Source organism: Hypanus sabinus, chromosome 16 (genome assembly GCF_030144855.1).
Source record: "Hypanus sabinus isolate sHypSab1 chromosome 16, sHypSab1.hap1, whole genome shotgun sequence".
In the NCBI taxonomy this organism is placed as follows: Eukaryota; Metazoa; Chordata; class Chondrichthyes; order Myliobatiformes; family Dasyatidae; genus Hypanus; species Hypanus sabinus.
The window spans coordinates 36,835,733-36,853,023 of NC_082721.1; the positions used below are offsets into that span (position 1 = coordinate 36,835,733).

General features: G+C 40.7%; 1 protein-coding gene and 1 long non-coding RNA gene across 10 annotated transcripts in view; one reads left to right on the plus strand and one right to left on the minus strand.

Annotated features, from left to right (window-relative positions):
• Positions 1-2,697, minus strand: part of LOC132406234 (uncharacterized) — a 59,509-nt gene extending 56,812 nt beyond the window's left edge. For both annotated transcript variants that reach the window (XR_009516099.1, XR_009516098.1), the window contains exon 1: positions 2,520-2,697. This is a non-coding gene — a long non-coding RNA (uncharacterized LOC132406234). The remainder of the gene's footprint in view (positions 1-2,519) is intronic.
• Positions 1-17,291, plus strand: part of sema6bb (sema domain, transmembrane domain (TM), and cytoplasmic domain, (semaphorin) 6Bb) — a 617,098-nt gene that overhangs the window by 64,782 nt on the left and 535,025 nt on the right. For 3 of the 8 annotated variants that reach the window (XM_059991590.1, XM_059991589.1, XM_059991592.1), the window contains exon 1: positions 1,631-2,373. The exons of 1 other annotated variant lie outside the window; for it this stretch is intronic. The gene's annotated coding sequence lies outside the window, so the exon portion shown is untranslated. Of the gene's footprint in view, positions 1-1,629; positions 2,374-17,291 lie in introns of those variants that run through there. 4 more of the 8 variants (XM_059991591.1, XM_059991595.1, XM_059991586.1 and 1 more) reach the window with 3 other exon arrangements.

A 17,291-nucleotide genomic window follows, 5' to 3' on the forward strand; every position in this document is an offset into this window, starting at 1 on the left:
TTGCAGCCTAGATAAGGAAGCTGGGAGCTGTGACTTGGTCCTTTGGAATTTTTGAGTTAAGGAGGAGACAGCCCAGGGCAAGCCTCCCAAATAAATGGTCTCAAATATCTTAGCTCCCACTGCGAATTGTCGCCTCCTTGTCCCTTTCCGGTTGCTTCAAAGTAAAAACTAAATGAGAAGGGACAAAGTCATAAACACGAGTTTTCTCGTGCTCAGTATTTACAATGAGGAGGTTCAAGATCTTATGCTGATTTAATTGTACTGAGTATTTGGCTTTATTAACTTCAAAAATAAATGCAGCTGCTGAAATTGGGACAGTCTAATGGAGCACATTAATGATGCCCCTGAGGGAGCTGTTTCAGTTCAATGCTGTGCGACTCACTGTGACGCCAATTCCCCTTGTTGAAAGCATGTTGCCTGTGGCACCACTTCCAATATGCTCTTTCTGACGTGGGACTTCCTCCACTGGCTCATCAGTTGTTGGTCCAAACTTTCCTCAATTATACTGCTTTGTGTCTCCATTGAACTATCAGCAACGACAGGTCAAAATTTATGTAGCTGCTATTGCTTGTCATTTCCTTTTGCAAGTCAAGAGTCTGTCTCTCTCTTTGTGTGATTTAATCATTGATAACTTACTTAGCCAACATGGCACTAGAAAAATGGAAACTAAATATCCATTACACCGGTCTCCATTCCTTAACGGAATGGGGTTGAGGGTGATCCGGGATCAGCCATGATAGAGTGGCAGAGCAGACTCGATGGGCTGAATAGCCTAATTCTATTCCTATGTCTTATAGTTTTCCTGTCCATCTCCATCCTAACACCAAGGCTGCTGTTCTTTCTAGTGATAAACCATATGACCTGAATTGATAAATATATGACAGAATATGAAGAACATTGTTTCCTGGTTGATCGAATAGCACCATATCAGTATAACGTGGTGCTGGGCAATATATTACAGGGCAGCAAGTCCTAACTCAAATCCTTGATCATCTAATCTGAGCTAAGGCATCTGGGCTTGATCTCAGTTCCCCACTAAGGAAGAAGATAGCCTAAATCATGACTCTCACATTATCTGAGGAGAGTGCTGACATAGATAAAACAATATATCCATGGCAAGTTAGCATTGTAGGTATGGGCAGGATTTATAATCTATGCTGAGTTAATTTGATTTGACCTACGGTGGTTACCGAGGTAACAATATTCTACCTCAACCTCGCTGTGCATTATGGAGGAGGAAAAAAGAAACTGGTATTGTTCACTTGATGGTAAATTAAAACTGAAAAAAAAACATATGTAAGGATACTGAGTGAGAATGAAAGTCATTTCATCCAAGAACAATACTCCATACTTGTGAAGTAATGCCATTTAGGCCAGAGATATAAATGATGCCCCTGTCCTTGAGTTTTAGTCTAGCAACATCCAGACCCTTGAAGAAAGAGAGTAGAACAAGGAGAAATTTCCTTTACTTGCTTCTGTAAAAATTTATAGAACTCTCTGAATTTACTCATTATATCCAAATATTATTTCAAAATGTTTAACTTATGTAAAACCATGCCTCCTGATAAACTATTAACGAATAGGATTCTGAAAAATTACCTTTGATACATTTCTAAATTCTCCATTTGAATTTAAAATATGGCTTTTACTGCCAAGACTGTGGTCAGGAGTAAAACGAATATTTTATGCACGATTATTATTATTGGTGAAGGATTATCTGTTATGCATTGGAAGGGGAGGATAAAAATTCACAGCTACGCAGGGAAAGAAAATGTAGTCCAATCCAGTTTATGTGTCGAATCCAGTTCTGGTTTTGCCACACGCCGGAGGCTGGTGCTTGGAGTAGCTGTGAGATGAGGGCACTGTGTGCGCTCCTGGTATCACACAGAGGTATGAGGTGGGAGCTCAGCCCCAAATCCGTGCAGTGTGTTTCACAGACACTGAAGGGGAAAGAGAGAGACTACATATCCACACACACGCTGCAAGGGCAAATCACTTTCTCGGCTGCTGTCCTCTCCCCAGTCTTCCTGGATCTCCACACTGCGAAAGGCACAACAGAACCAGGTGGCTTTCAACTGTATTCAGCTGCTGTGGGTCTAAACGGACTTCCAGCACTATCTTCCCGTAGTCCTCTCCCCGTCACATCTGCGAAGGAGTAGCATTTGGACTTGAGCGCAAAAGCAGGGCAGGTGTGGAGGCAACTAGTTGAGAACATGAGCCGAAACGACCCCACGGATGGGTGATTAGTGAAGCGATCCGTGCACTGCGTGGTTGCCAGTCGATTCCTAGAGTGTTAAAGCCTCAGCTAACAAGGTAATTCGAGCGAGTGCTTACCCCGGGTGCATACAGAAGCCGCTTGACTCTGAAATCAAGGTAACAAAAGCCTCTTCTGATATCTACTTGACTGTTAATAATAATTAGGTGTGTATTATTTTACAATATTATTAATCGTGAATTTCTTAGCACATGTCTACTGTACTGGAGAAGAATTAATCTTAGTGTAACTGTCTTTCACTAACCTTTCGTTTACTCCGTCTTTAAGCGAAACAGACTTGTTTGTAAAGGATCCCAAAAGGTGTTTTAAAAGGGAGTTTCTAAATCCGAGATTAGCAAAAACAAAACTGCGATTTAAACCCGTTATATAATTTCCCCCACTTCACTTCACTGAAGGATTAGAGGAACTTGTAAATATTTGGTTTTGCGTGAGATTTGCAATCGACTGCGCTGCCTCTGACCAGCACAGTAGCAATGTCTTACTTACGTTATTTAAATGGTTCCATTGCACTAACCACTGGCAGTAGCTAATGGATAATCTATTGCAAAATGAAAATGCTTTCGATCATTGGTAAAGCGTGCCGTGATTGGCATTTATTAAACCCGAGAGGGGGTGGTAGAGAAATCGGCTCACTTCAGAGGAATGATTGGGGAGTGCCTTCTTTTCTGCCGGCTCTAGCTTTGCTATGTAGCCGTGTACAGGTGCATTGAAATAAGGTTCGGGGTTCGTTATCTGAAAACGCTGTTTTATATTCATCTTTCACCGGCTGCTTGGTTCTTTGTCAGCCTCCTATCTCGGTTACGATCGTTAGTTCTCTTTTAATGGGGGAGGGCGTAAAACGTTCACTTCGTGCTGTTTTTATCCGTGTTTTTCGGACAGCAGTCGCCCCTGATGAGGTGCTTTGCGACTACCCTGGATTTCGAGGAACGGCGGCGTGTAAGAGCAAGGGAGAGAACGAGGGGCTCAAGGTCCTTTTACGGAGCCCTTATCTTGACTATCCCACCCAGCCCTCCCACTTCGCGGGAGCGGCTACTGGAGACATCTGGTAGAAGAGGACGGGGTGATTGCAACATCCCGACTGAGCATTTGCTAATTCAGTGTGGGCCAGTGAAGGAACCTGGAAGAGTTCGGGGCAAAAATAAGATCCGCTAGGGCAAGGGATGAAAGCGAGTTCAATGTTTAGGAAACTAGTGGATACTTCCTAACCAATAACACGCAACTACTGTTAACTACCTCCCAACCTTTTGCAGTTCTTCTTATAAACACTTTCTGTACAGCAACTATTGTCTATTCAGGGTCTCTGTCAACTGAAGATCACGGGGAAGTCTCTCATTTTGTGTGTTTAAATGGTAGTGCTGGCATGTAACACATCTCCTTGTATGAGCACCGCTGGCAGGAGAAGCTATCTGTTTTCCTTCTGCAGTTATCTTCATGGTGGTTTCCTCCATTGCTTTCGTTGCTTTAGGTGTTGAACCTAGTCCTGGCTGAGGTCTTTGCTACTTTGATTTTACTGTCTTCATACAAACGCAGTGATCAGGTGTATTACATGGACAGACATTAGGGGAAGCCGTAAAAATCCATTTAGGAAATGGTATCTGTGATTAAATAGTGAATACCTTGCAGCTTTTAGATAATATCACAAAGTTCTTGATCTCCATGAACAGAGATGGAAAACATTGAAATGACTGATATGCTTCTGTGACTCCGATGAATCAATATATTCAGTAGAGGGGTGAGTGCAGGCTGATTAGTGCCCAACACTATAGCCAAGTAGCTTAATTAATTCCAGCTTTTCCTTTTATCAGTGTTCAAGTTTAAGAACGTAGAGTCCATCATTTCCCATTTCGTGCCCAGAAACTTAAAGAAATGAAAAGCAGATATTAAAAAATTCCAGCTTCTATTTCATTTAAGTGTTTGTCCTTTATAATGTGATGACTGTTTAAATTCACTGAATTGTTAATTATATTCCTGGCTTTGTCTCATTTCATTGATTTGGTTCAATTTTTGCAGAAGACAAACTTTAATCAGCTTGGAAGGGTGGGGATTTCAAGTCAATGATGACAGAAGATCGGAGGGGGGGGCAATAAAACTCTCCTCTCCCTTAACTGACCCCTTCTCTTCCCCCGACCCTCCCCCCCTCCCGTCACCCCCCAGACAAGCTAGTAGAAAACACTGACGAATGGTGTTTTCCTGTGAGGACAGTGTTTGTTGTGTCAGAAGAAACAAATAATACTGGGGAAAACTTCAGTGGATCAAGCAACATCTATAGATAAACAACACTTCAGATGATCTTCTCTATCTCGTGTTTGCACTTTTTCCAGTTCTAACAAATGGTTGTTGACCAGAATTGTTTCCCCCTCCTTAGATGCTGCCTGGCATGCTGAGTACTTACAACAGTTTTTGATTCTATTTCTGATTTCCAGCATCTGCAGTTTGTTTTATTTCCTTCACATAAGATTTCAAAGACATGAAGATGGGAGAAGAAAAAATAGCTTGGGTTTTTAGAACTAACTTGCTCTACCTTGCAACTGTATTCCATTATGTCTTACTACAATGGATGAATTCCACTGTTGTGACTACCATTAAGAATGGTCCCCACTTTTTATCAAGAAGTCATTACAAGAGGAAGGCATTGTATTGTTTCTTTAAAAATTGTTACATTCCCCTATGAAAGTGATCTTGTATTTAATATAGGAACTGTATTGTGTCCACCAAAATGATGCCCATGCCCTAGATTTGGGTTTGAGTGCCCAAAATTCAGACTTGCCAATTCCTCATTTCTAACTCTGGTGGAAACTAAGGTGATCAAAACTCCTTTGATATTTAAATTAGGTTCTGAAAATGTCAAAACTCAAAAGGCAACCAAACTCAGTCCATCAGTCAGACAGTGTAATTTTAATAAAGAGCCTATCATTTAAAAATATCAGTTCTCTTCATATGCAAAATCTACTTCAATAAATCAAATCCAATGTGTCCCAAATAATGCATCTGATTACATAGAATATAGAACACCATATTCTACTGCACATTACAGGCCCTTTGACCCACAATGTTATGCTGACCATGTACCCTACTCTAGAAGCTGCCTAAAGTTTCCCTAGCGCATAGCCCTCTATTTTTCTAAGCTCCAAGTACCTGTCTATGTGGCTGTTAAAAGACCCTATTGTATCCACTTCACCACCACCCGCAGTTCATTCCACACACCCATCACTGTATGGAAAAGCTTACCCAATATCCCCTCTGTACCTATTTCCAAGCACCTTAAAACTATGACCCTCATGTTAGCCATTTCAGCTCTGGAAAAACGCTATCCACATGATCAATGCCCTTCATCATCTTATGCACCTCTGTCAGCTCACCTCTCATCCTCTATTGCTCCAAGGAGAAAAGGCCAAATTCACTCAACCTATTCTCATCAGTGACACCCTCCAATCCAGGCAACATCTTTGTAAATCTCCTCTGCATTCTCTCTACAGTATCATCATCCTTCCTGTAGTGAGTTGACCAGAACTGAACACAGACAGACAATCTTTATTGATTCTGAGGGAAATTGGGTTTTGTTACAGTCGCACCAACCAAGAATAGTGTAGAAATATAGCTAAAGAACACCATAAATAATTAAATAATAATAAGTAAATCATGCCAAGTGGAAATTAGTCCAGGACCAGCCTGTTGGCTCAGGGTGTCTGACAGTCCGAGGGAGGAGTTGTAAAGTTTGATGGCGACAGGCAGGAATGACTTCCTATGACTCTCAGTGTTATATCTCGGTGGAATGAGTCTCTGGCTGAATGTACTCCTGTGCCTAACCAGTACATTATGGAGTACTCTAAGTGGGTTCTGACCAAGGTCTTGTATAGCTTTAACATTGCATAGAAGTTTTGGATATTTAGGGAATTATCTTTTTAGATAAGCAGCTCTAATAATTTTTTCATTACCTTTTCAGTAAATCAATTTTCTCTCCTTCATGAAGATAATCATTAACTATTGTTTTTTACTAGCTTTTTAGGTGTTGTGCTGATTAGCTCATCCTAGAATGCCTGAACTTCAATAAAACTAGCTACATTTTAAGATGCACTTTAAAACCTAGCTCTTCATTCAGTTTTTTTGTGCTTTCCATACAAGTTTATTTTGCCTGCACCCAATTTCTTTCATCATCCCTATATGAAACATTTTTCTGTACTGAAGATACCTGATCAATGATTTGTGAATCAAGCAAGAAAGTCAGGCTCATGATTAGTGTGATAACTTACACGATTAAATAGTTCATTGGCTCTTAATTACATATGGAGCTTGAACTCCAAACCTGAGCATGAATTGGCAGAATAGATATTTAATTCATTACCTGGGCACCCACTGCAACTACAAAACAGTTGTTGTTTCCTACTGGAAATGAATGGGCAAGACATTACTGTCATATGGTTGTACCTGATTTCTGCTGTAGTTAAACTTGTCTAGGTTTTGCGTGTTTCTATATGGCTTGTGGCTGAAAATGTAATTTGATCATAATGAAGTAGAGCATGAATTAGACATAACAAACAATGTGAACCTCTTCAGCAAACAATTTGGAAGGTGGGAAGCAAACAGCTGAAGGGTTGTGAAGCAGTTATGAATCATTGTGGATCAACTCAATATTAGGTCAGGTATAGAAACAGAGAGAGCTAATAAACTGGGCAGAGAAAGAATATACAAGGCAGATAATGCAAATTTTAGATTTGAATATCAAATCTCCAAAGGCAATTAATGCCTGATAGAAAATTTCTATTTTTATTGGTATCTTATTTGCGGTTCCTGTTTCTTCCTGGTCTTGTTCTTTTCTATCCTCAAACCTGATAACCTCAGATCTCCACAGTCCTACCTTTTGACCATTTTTGCTGACTCTATCTTAGTGCTCTGGCAATTACATAGGGCACACTGTGAAATTTCCAATCTCTGCCTCTGTGTTTTTCACTGCTTCTTTAAGACAATCAATAAAACCAAATTTCTGTGTCAATATTTGTCATACTTTCATTGGCTAGCATTGTTTCTTGGATTACTCCTTGTTTTCTGCATTGAGGGTGCATTCGATGCAAGTTGCAAAATGCTGCCAACAAAAGGGATATTTTACAATTTTAAATTCATGGATATATTTAATAAAGATACAAAAAGGTTTAACAATACCTTTTAATGAGAAACTTATCAAAATGTTGGTTGATGCTGCCTTTGTGTTTTAGCCGGATTTTGTAAGGTACGTTTGTTGATATGTTTTCCCTGAGTTTGGTGAATTTTAATGTGCGTTGGCTGGGTTAGACAGCACAGGTATGCTGATTTATTTACAACAACAGCCTGGCCAGGATTCCAACCCTCTGGCACTTCCTCCATGCTTTGTCCCAGTGTAACTTTGCTCAGTATCAGGTGAGCTTCTTCTGTGCATTGCATTGAACTTGGCAAGTACTGACTGCTCAAACTTGTTTTGAGTCAAATCTATTTGGTGCTGGTGTCAAATTAACTCAGCATCTGGAGATGGGAGTTTAAATGAGCAAGCGCCACAGTAACATCAGTTTAAAAATTTGATTCCTTTTCCATTTGAACAGCTAAAACTGGCCGTCCTTGTCCCATTGCAAAATAATTGGCTTTTTAAAAAATTTCTCAGGGGTAAAAGGGGTTAATTCAATCCAGCTGGACATTGAGAACAATTTTATCTATCCTGTTGTACAACAAGATTCCTCGTAGAGCTATGAGTGTCCCTGCTGCAAAATACTGTTGTGTGTGAATTATGCATTTGACACAAGATAACTGCTTTTACTTGCTAGTTGAATCAGTGTGTAGGAGTATCTTCAAATTGTTGGGATTTTTTTTGTAGCTTATTAAGTACTATGTAACTCCCAAATACACACGAAAAAAATTAAAAGTCTATGGTCAATATTTGGGGGGGTGGGGTCAGTGCATCTGATCGATTGTTCCTCGTTGTCAAGTTTACGAAACGCTCCACACACCAAGAGTAATTAATATCTCTGTGGAGCCCAGCCAGAATAATTTTTGCTCAGCACTTTGGGGACAAAATGACCATAGAAACATTATCCACACTGTTTCAAATTCTTGCTGTTCAGAAGCAAACAAACATAGTCCATCAAGTTTTCCCACTGCATTAAGATGAAACGTGTTCTTTGCTCTCCAAGTGCTTGTCTTCCAAACTTGCTTGTACCACGAGGTGAGAACCTTTGCACTTTCACTCTCAAACCTGGTAGTAGTTCTGGTGATGGCGTGTACGTAGCATTGTTGCAAGTGGTGTTGGGGGTGGGGGGGGGGGGGCGTGAAAGGTTTCCCTGAGCTCCTGAAGAAATAGCACCAGCTTGGAGTGGAATGATGCCATTGCTGTTTACTGTGTTGGTATGAACCCTGAGATTTATTTGTAAATAAGTCTGCTTGGGAGGATCGTTTTGCTACTTTTGTTGCCTTAAATGTGATAATTTCTCTGAGAATCTATTTTGAAGGGATCTTCAAAATTTTGTTTAAAATTGGGCTGCAATCTGAATTTTCTTAGACTAAATGAAAGCCAGAGGACAATGAAAACTTCTCCTTGTTGAGGGTGTTAGCAGAAAACTGTTGCTGATAAAGCAGTAATGGAACATTATGCTTTATTTTGAAGAAAAATATAGTACAATTTTAATTTTAATTAGGAAAATATCCCCTATTCCTCTGATTAAGTATCTGCCATTTGGGATCTCATTACTGACATTTCCCAAAACAGATGATACTATAGGTCTCAGTAAAAAAAAATAAGGGAAGCAGGCACAAGGGGTACACACCACCCACGATCCTCTCCAACCCATACTACCCTGACGTACAAATGTGTCACTGTTCCTTCACTGACTGGCCCTATATTGTAGAATTCCCTGGATTAATAAGATGGGTCATCTTCACCAGAAGGACAGTAGCAATTATCACTACTTTCTGAAGGGCTGTTGGGGATGGCAATAAATACTGGCATTCTCAGCAATGGCCAGATCCTATAAGTGAAGATAATTACTGTTACACCTGAAGCCCCCTCCTTTGTGAGAATCGCAAGATCACTATTGGGTGGGTCAGGAGACCCAGGAAATGAGAGAGAGAGACGTGCGGAATGTCTCGTTCCCCTGGCGATACAAAGCTACGAGACATGGCCATTGTCTCTGGAAGGCGAACTTGTGGATTGAAAATACTGTGCTACGTGGAAGCCCTCAGGCAAAGTGGGCTGGTTGAGGGAGGGATTGCATCACCCCCAACCTGATTGACATCTGCCACCCTGTGAGTCAGGATAAAAGAGGGTCTGTGGGAACAGCCCTTCAGACGCACCAGAAGAAACGCTAGCGATCCCGTAATAGCAGAAGCCATTGGAAGGAGGCCACGTGCGTTCGGTTCCGTTTGCCTGGAACTGGTGGCTGTACCACGGAAAATGGCTTTTAGCTAACAACGGGGAACCCAACTCCCCACGACTCAAAGTATTGGCATCATAAAAGACCTGGGCAAGTTTAATCCATCTCTCTCTCTCAACCCCAAAACGCTGCAGCTTGAACGAACTAACAGTGACTTTTATATTTCCATCGGACAATACATTATCCCCTAGACGCCGATAGAGCTATTTCTTATTGATTATTATTATACGTGTGCTTTTAGATTTGGTATTGATGACGTATATTATCTGTATGTTTGCATTACTTATTTTTGTGCCCTTTTATCAATAAATACTTTTAAAAATAGTACCATCAGACTTCAACGGACCTCTCTATCTTTGCTAGTAAGTGACCCAGTTACGGGGTTACGTAACATTACGTATAGCCTTTGAAGCAAATAGTAATATGTGATTTGTTTCTCAGGGTAGTCCTGTTAAGAGCATAAAACAAGGATCATTAGTATGGGCCAGTTTCACAATGACAATGCATTTATAAAGTCAATCAGGTGAATTTAATGAGGCCAATATTATTGACTTATTGGATAGTTATATTGAAGTAGATTGGACTATTTGGCTGTTGTGCTGATCTCGGGCTGTCTCTTCGGTTTACTATGTAGATTGGGTGCCACGGTAGTGTAGCTGTTAGTGCAACGCTGTTACAGTTCAGGGCATCAGATTTCAATTCCAAAGTTTGTATGTCCTTCCTGTGGAATGTGTGAATCTCTGGATGCTCTGGTTTCCTCCCACAGTCCAAAGACATACCGGCTAGTAGGTTAATTAGTCATTATAAATTGTCCCATGATTAGAATAGGATTAAGTTGGAAGTTGCTGACTTAAGGCAGCTCAAGGGACTTATTCCTTGCTGTATCCCCAAATGAAAATAACTTAATGATTGACTTGGTTGTGCCAAACTAAAGGAGTTGTGCAACATCGCTTTTGACAAAAATAGCAAGTGCAAACGTTGCTTTTTCTTCAACAAAGAGTCAACAGGTGGACTTGAGAGTAATTCTTTTTGCTGGCATCTGATCCCAACCAGATACCAAATTACCAAAAACTTTATACGGATTCTAGTGCAGGATAACAGCAATCCAGGCCCAGAGACATTGTGGGCAAACATGCAATTCTGCTGAGGAATATTTTTGCAGGGATAGGATTGCCCATTTATCCCTTGGATGCTGTTTTGTCACTTGCCTGCACCATGACTGTGACACTATCGGGTGGATAATGATCATGCATTTGCAAACGTGTAATATTCCAGTGTGCTGGAGGAATTCAGTGGGTGGAGCATCATCTGTGGAAGGAAAGGAACTATTGGCATTTTGGGTCAAAACTCTGCATCGACACCAATTCAAATGCGGGGTTTCAATCCGAAGATGGTTTAAATTCCTTGAGGTTAATATGTCAGAGTCTCTTCTAGCAATCAAGTGCCATAACAAAGCAGGCTGACAGCACCTCTACTTTCTGAGAAGTTTGCATAAGTTTGGCACATCACCAAAAACTTTGCCAAACTCCTATAGATGCACAATGGAGAGCATCATAACTGGTTGTATTATGGCCTTGTATGGAAATGCTATTACCCAGAAAAGGCTACAGATAGGGATAAATAGAGCTCATCTAGCTCAAACAAAGCCTTCCCCACCACTGAGTACATTTATATGGAGTTCTGCTATAGTGAATGTGCCAAAAGGTAACATTTGCTGCTTATTTATTTTTATGAGCAATTTAATGCAGCATTGTTCATTTCTTATAAGATTTAATGAGGGGCTGTCTATTTCAGTAGAAGTCTAGGGGAAAGGCAGATTTTTCATTGTGATTAAGTGAGGGGAAGAAGCTAAGAATTGAGATATATTGGGAAATATCCACTTCCCCTGACAGTTCTTGGCACAATGTTACTCTCTATTAGCTTACTGATCAGACTTCATGGGAGCCGACTGCTTCCTCTCCCTGTTCATGCTCTGTTAAATCAATTTTTGGCATTTAAGCAAATATCACTGAAATGTCAGTGCTTGAGTGGCAGCATTCTCCGATGATAATTTTCTCTGTCAAAGCAGATGGAACAATTATCAATATTTGTGGAAGAAATTTCTTTGTGGGAAAGATGAGGAATTCATTAATCCAGCCGTCTCCAGAAAGGCGGTGATGAGACTGGATGGGTTTTACTTGCTGACTTTTGAAATGTCCTGAAGGGGGCACTGAGAGTTTTATTCAAATAAGAAGCAAATCAAATCTTATTCTTTTCCATGCAGTCCTGGTAAAATATGAAAAAAATCTAGGAGACGTGACAGGGGAATGCAGAAGTAAGGAATATTCATATTTATCCATAGTAAACTGAAAGCTGTTACTAAAATTTTAGAAAGTTAATTACAAATTAGCAGAGCAAAGCCTTTGTTTGCTGAAAGCCAGTTTGGCTCCAGTTCTGTTGGGAGGCAGTTCCACTTATGATGTTTTATGTATTTGTAGTTCCATTAATAGTGGGAGAGCAGAGGCGAGGCCAGCTCATTCTCTTCAGACGTGATGACAATGATGTTGACGTTCATTTCGCAATCTGGAATTATTTCTTTTTGAAGCAATGTTACATTGGTGTTCCAGAGCATGGCAGTGACCTGACCTTTCTGTTTCGGTAATAAATCTCCTTTCACACAATCTCCTACCCCGTACCTGATACATCCACTTCACAAAAGTCCACTTGATTGCACCAATTGGGCCACAAGTATATTCAATGTTACCCAGTTGAATGTTTTTTGATTATTTTAAAGCCATACAGCATGCAACTAGATGTTTCAGCCTAACTAGACCATGCGAGCCAATGTGCTTGTCTAAGCTAGCCCCATTGTCCCATGTTTGGCTCATACCCTTCTGTCCATGTTCCAAACTGCCTTGTATTTAGCCCCCCTCTTTTTTTTTTTAAGACCATCTCTTCAAGGGAGAAGAAGATCGCATGGCTTAGAATCTAAACTGATGAATTGTATAGAAAAATTGAGGCTCACTCGAAATTTTAGATGTAGTACCAATGGCTGTAGTGGTATATGAGAAAGGAACTTGTCTTTGCTTCAAAGGCAGTGACTTTTTCAGATCTGCAATGCTCTTGCTGATACCAATGCTAATAGGAGTTTCAAGCACATAACCTAAATGTATTTGATTTATTCCCAGCACACTTCCCAACCTACAGCTGCAGTGTAATAGATGAAGACAACATCTATCTCTCCAACCATAGGAAGATGTAAACGCCTTGCTATCTAGAGAGGACAGAATTGGAACTCCCTGTGATCTCCACATTTTGCATGCTGGTCGTTGTTTAACAGTGTTTATATATTTTTTGTAAATTCTATTTTTGTATCTTTTTATCTGAAAATGCCTGTAAGAAAATGAATCTCAAGTTAATAGTAAATGGTAACGTATAATAGATATTCTTAGATAATAAATTTGAAGATTCTGCAAAGTGATTAGGCCCCCACACAAAGGAATTTGATAAATGCGAAGAAAGTCACTAATTCTCTGCTTGTCTTGAAAAATCCTGAAATTAGTTGCTAAAATGGGGCTGGAGGACATTACAATTGGAAAATTTCTTAAGTTTTTGTTATGTTAGATGAGGTTTGGGATGGAGAAATGGAAGAAAATTGGAGCAGGTGATTGGGCATCCTGTGATGCATTTACTGGGATTGCTTCCAATTAGTATAGATAATGGCCTGCGTCACAGACATTCTGACTGTGCATCTTTGATCACTGTATGTCGACACCTTCGGAGGGGGAGTGCAAGGAAGAAAATTAGAGTGAAGGCAATGGGCTCTCCTTTGGATGGATGTTGAAAGGAGTTAATCGGTAAGGATCGGTTGTGCAACCTCTTGGAAATAAAGATGATCTTCCTTTTACTGACAAAACCCATAATTAGACTCGAACAAAATACTTCCTCAGCTTAGACCATGTTTCAATCTAGGGTGCTATCATCTTTCATTGGGAAGCAAAGTAAATCCCCCATCAGTGAGACAAGTGCGAAGGAAATAGCTTCTGTATTTTTGAATCCGTTGTTCAATGACTGCTTCAAAATCTGTCGAGGCATTCCTGTAACATAAGATGTGACCCTTCCATTTCTGCAAAATCAGCAATTTGACAACTTCCAGGTTCTCAATTGTGCTCCTGTTTCCCTTGCTGTGGTGTGTGGATTATCTTTGCCTTCCTCGAAACATTGGAGTGTGACCTGTGTGATGTCAAACCATATTAACCTGTAATCATTCTTGATGAGAATATCTGTAAAATAATAGACCTTGAAGGCACCATATCTAGCACCTCTTGTCACCTGGGGCTCTCAGAAGTACTTGCATGCATTCCAGTGGAAAACACCAAATAGCAATTGCAGAAGATTTGCTTTAGAAAGTGAGATGCTGTGTTGAATATCCACAGAGTCCGGAAACGATCTAAACTTGGGTACTGTCTATTTGGAGGTAGCACATTCTCTGTTGACCTCTTGACCATTGGGAGAACATTTAACCTCTGCTCAGACAGGTGAAACAAGGTTCTTTGGTTTTCTTTTACATGGAAAAAGATGAGCTAGTTAACTGGCTAAACTGCTTCTAATTTGAGCAGATGGCAGGAGAGGTGGGCAGTGAAGGAGCAAGTGGGGAAAATGGATTTAACATAATTGGGTTTTTGATGATCAATATATACAGAGTGAGGCAAAGGGCTTGCTTTTGTGATATTTGCTCTAAATCTCTTGTGGGTTATTCAAGGTGCACCTATCCAGTGTCCCATCACACTGCTAACTTGTGCATTGTGGGTGGTTATCAGGATGATGCCATCTACAATTGATATTTAGTCTCTGGTCTGAACTCTTTGGATATTGATGGTCCCAAAGGAGTTCATGGTGGTGCACTGAGCAAAAGTAATTCTGTTGAATACCAAGAATAGGTGCTCAAGGTCTCTTTTGCTAATCCTAATTATTGCATGGCACTTGGTGACATCATTGTTGCTTGCCACTTGTCAGATCATGTTACTTGGGTCTTGTTGCATGCATGGGCGACTTCATTTGCTGTTTGCATCACAGGCTGCTATGAGAATGCCAATGCCCTTGACTGGAAATACCTACAAAAAATACTGGGTACATCATAAGCAATTCCCTCCCTCCCTCTCCTGCCTACCATCAAGTACATCTACAGGAGTGCTGCCACAAGTAAGCAGCATCTGCCATAAAGGACCTCCACCATCCAGGCCATGTTATCTTCTCTCTGCTTCCATCAGGAAGGAGGTGCAGGAGCCTTGGGTCCAACACCACCAGGTTCAGGAGCAGTTATTACCCCTCAACTATCAGGCTTCGAAACCAGCAGGAATAACTTTCATTCACTCCAGTGCTGATTGATTCCCCAACCTATGGACTCACTTTCAATGTCACTACTACTCTTGTTCTCAATATTTTTAACTTTAAATTTATTTGTTATTATTTTTATTTTTGTACTAGTGCGACTGTTCATTTTTTTCACATTGCTTATTTGACTTGGAGTGTAGTTTTTCATTGATTCTGTTGTATTTCTTTGTATTTATTGTGAATGGCCACAAGAGAATGAATGACAGGGTAGTGTATGGTGATATTTATGTACTATGATAAATTTACTTTGAATTTGAAGTTGCAAATTGAATTGATCATTGTGCTGTCATTAGCAGATATCCTATTTGTGACCTTGTGAGATAAATATAATTATTGATAAAGCAGCTGAAAATGATTGGGCCTCACTGAACGCAGCTGCAATTGTGATGTCCTGGGATTGACCTCCGTTAAGCCTAACTATTTTCTGTAGTGTCAAATACAAGTCAGACAACTAGAGCAGTTTTCCCGGTTCATTGACTGCAGTTTTAGAAAGGTTCCTTGATGCTTCCCTCAGTCAAGTATTACCCTCATTTGAAGGACAGTCTCTGTCACTTTATTTTGAGAATTCACCTCTTTGTTCCGTGTTTGGACTAAGATGGTGATGGTGTCTGGAGTTGAACAGTCCTGCATAACCCAAACTTGGCATTGGTCGGTAGGTTATTAGTAAGTAAATGTCACTTAGTAACAATGTTGACAAACCTTCCATCAGCTTTGCTGATTGAGGGAAGACTGATCGGATGGACATTAGCTGGACTGGTTTATGCATTTTTTTTTGTGAATAGGGGAACCTGTTACAATGACAGGTAGCACTTTACTAGATGGGGCTGGTCAGTGATATCATGGAAAGTAATCTTTCAATGTACTGTTCTTAATTTGTTCAAGAAGCCTTGAACCTGAGACCTATGCTGGTTTAGTGCGAGGAGCAGCATCCAGTACTCCAAGGAACCACAATCGCAGAGCTGGCATACAAACTTGTGCACAATCGCCACCGTCGGCCTTTTCACTGCCAGCTCCTCTGTAGTGAGGCAGAAGACTGAAAAGGCACTGAGATAGAGAAGATAATGAAGTTTAGAAGAATGACGGGTGCTCTTACTGAAACACAGCAGATGCCGAAGGGGCTTGACAAGAGTAGGTGTTGAGACGTTTTCACAAGTGGGAGAACCTTGAACGTGGACAAAGGGCCAAGATTTAAAACCAAGTAATCTAGGACATTTTTCTCGCAGAGGATCATGTCACTAAAATTCTCTGACTAGAGAGTTGTGAAGGCTATAAGAATTAAAAGAATTTAAAATGCAGGTAGACTTTTTTTTAGAAATCAAGGAAGCGAGGGCTGTGGAGGTGGAGCTGAATCCTGGGACAGGTCAGACAAGATCACGTTGAAAGACAGAGAAGCTTTCAGAGGCCAAGCAGCCTACTCTTGTTTACTTCTGCCTGTGTGCAGGTGATCGACGGGGTGATCCTGGGAAGGATCAAGATGAGGTGAGGAAAGGACCACATTGGAGGATGAGGGGTGAAAGATTACAACAGAAGGTAGCGAGTATCAGAGATGGGGAGTGAATAGTGGCAGACTAGAGTATACAAGGAAGATTGGGGGTTGGTATCGGAGCTGTTGAAGGCACAGAATGGGTATTGGAGAAAAGATCCTGGGCAAGAGGAGGTAGTGAAATGATTGGAGCACAGGAGTTGCGTTGGTGACTGGGCTCTGGGGAGAAGTTCAGAGAAAACTGTAAATTCTAGTCATAGTTGATCACTAAACATGTGAAGAGAATCTTTGAACTTTACCTAACTGAAGATTTTTTTTCACTGCCTTTCTGCCAGTAGTCCAATTAGAAAGAGCCCCTACTGTAACCCAGGAACAGATATTAACACCTCCATTAAAGCTTGCTTTTGCATCCTGGAAAACACTAGCAGTGTGCCAGGTGTTGAAGGGTGTGAGGTAAGAGAAGTGAGAGCAGTTACTATTGCAAGGGAGAAGGTGCTCAAAAAGCTGAAAGACTAAAGGTACGTAAGTTACCCAGACCAGAAGGACTGCACCCTAGGGCTCTGAAAGAGGTAGCAGTAGAGTTTGTGGAGGCATTAGTAATGATATTTCAAGAATTATTGGATTCTGGCATGGTTCCAGAGGACTGGGAAACTGCAAATGTCACTCCACTCTTTAAGAAAGGGAGGCAGAAGAAAGAAAATTATAAACAAGCGAAAATCTGCAGATGCTAGAAATCCAAGCAACACACACAAAATGCTGGAGGAACTCA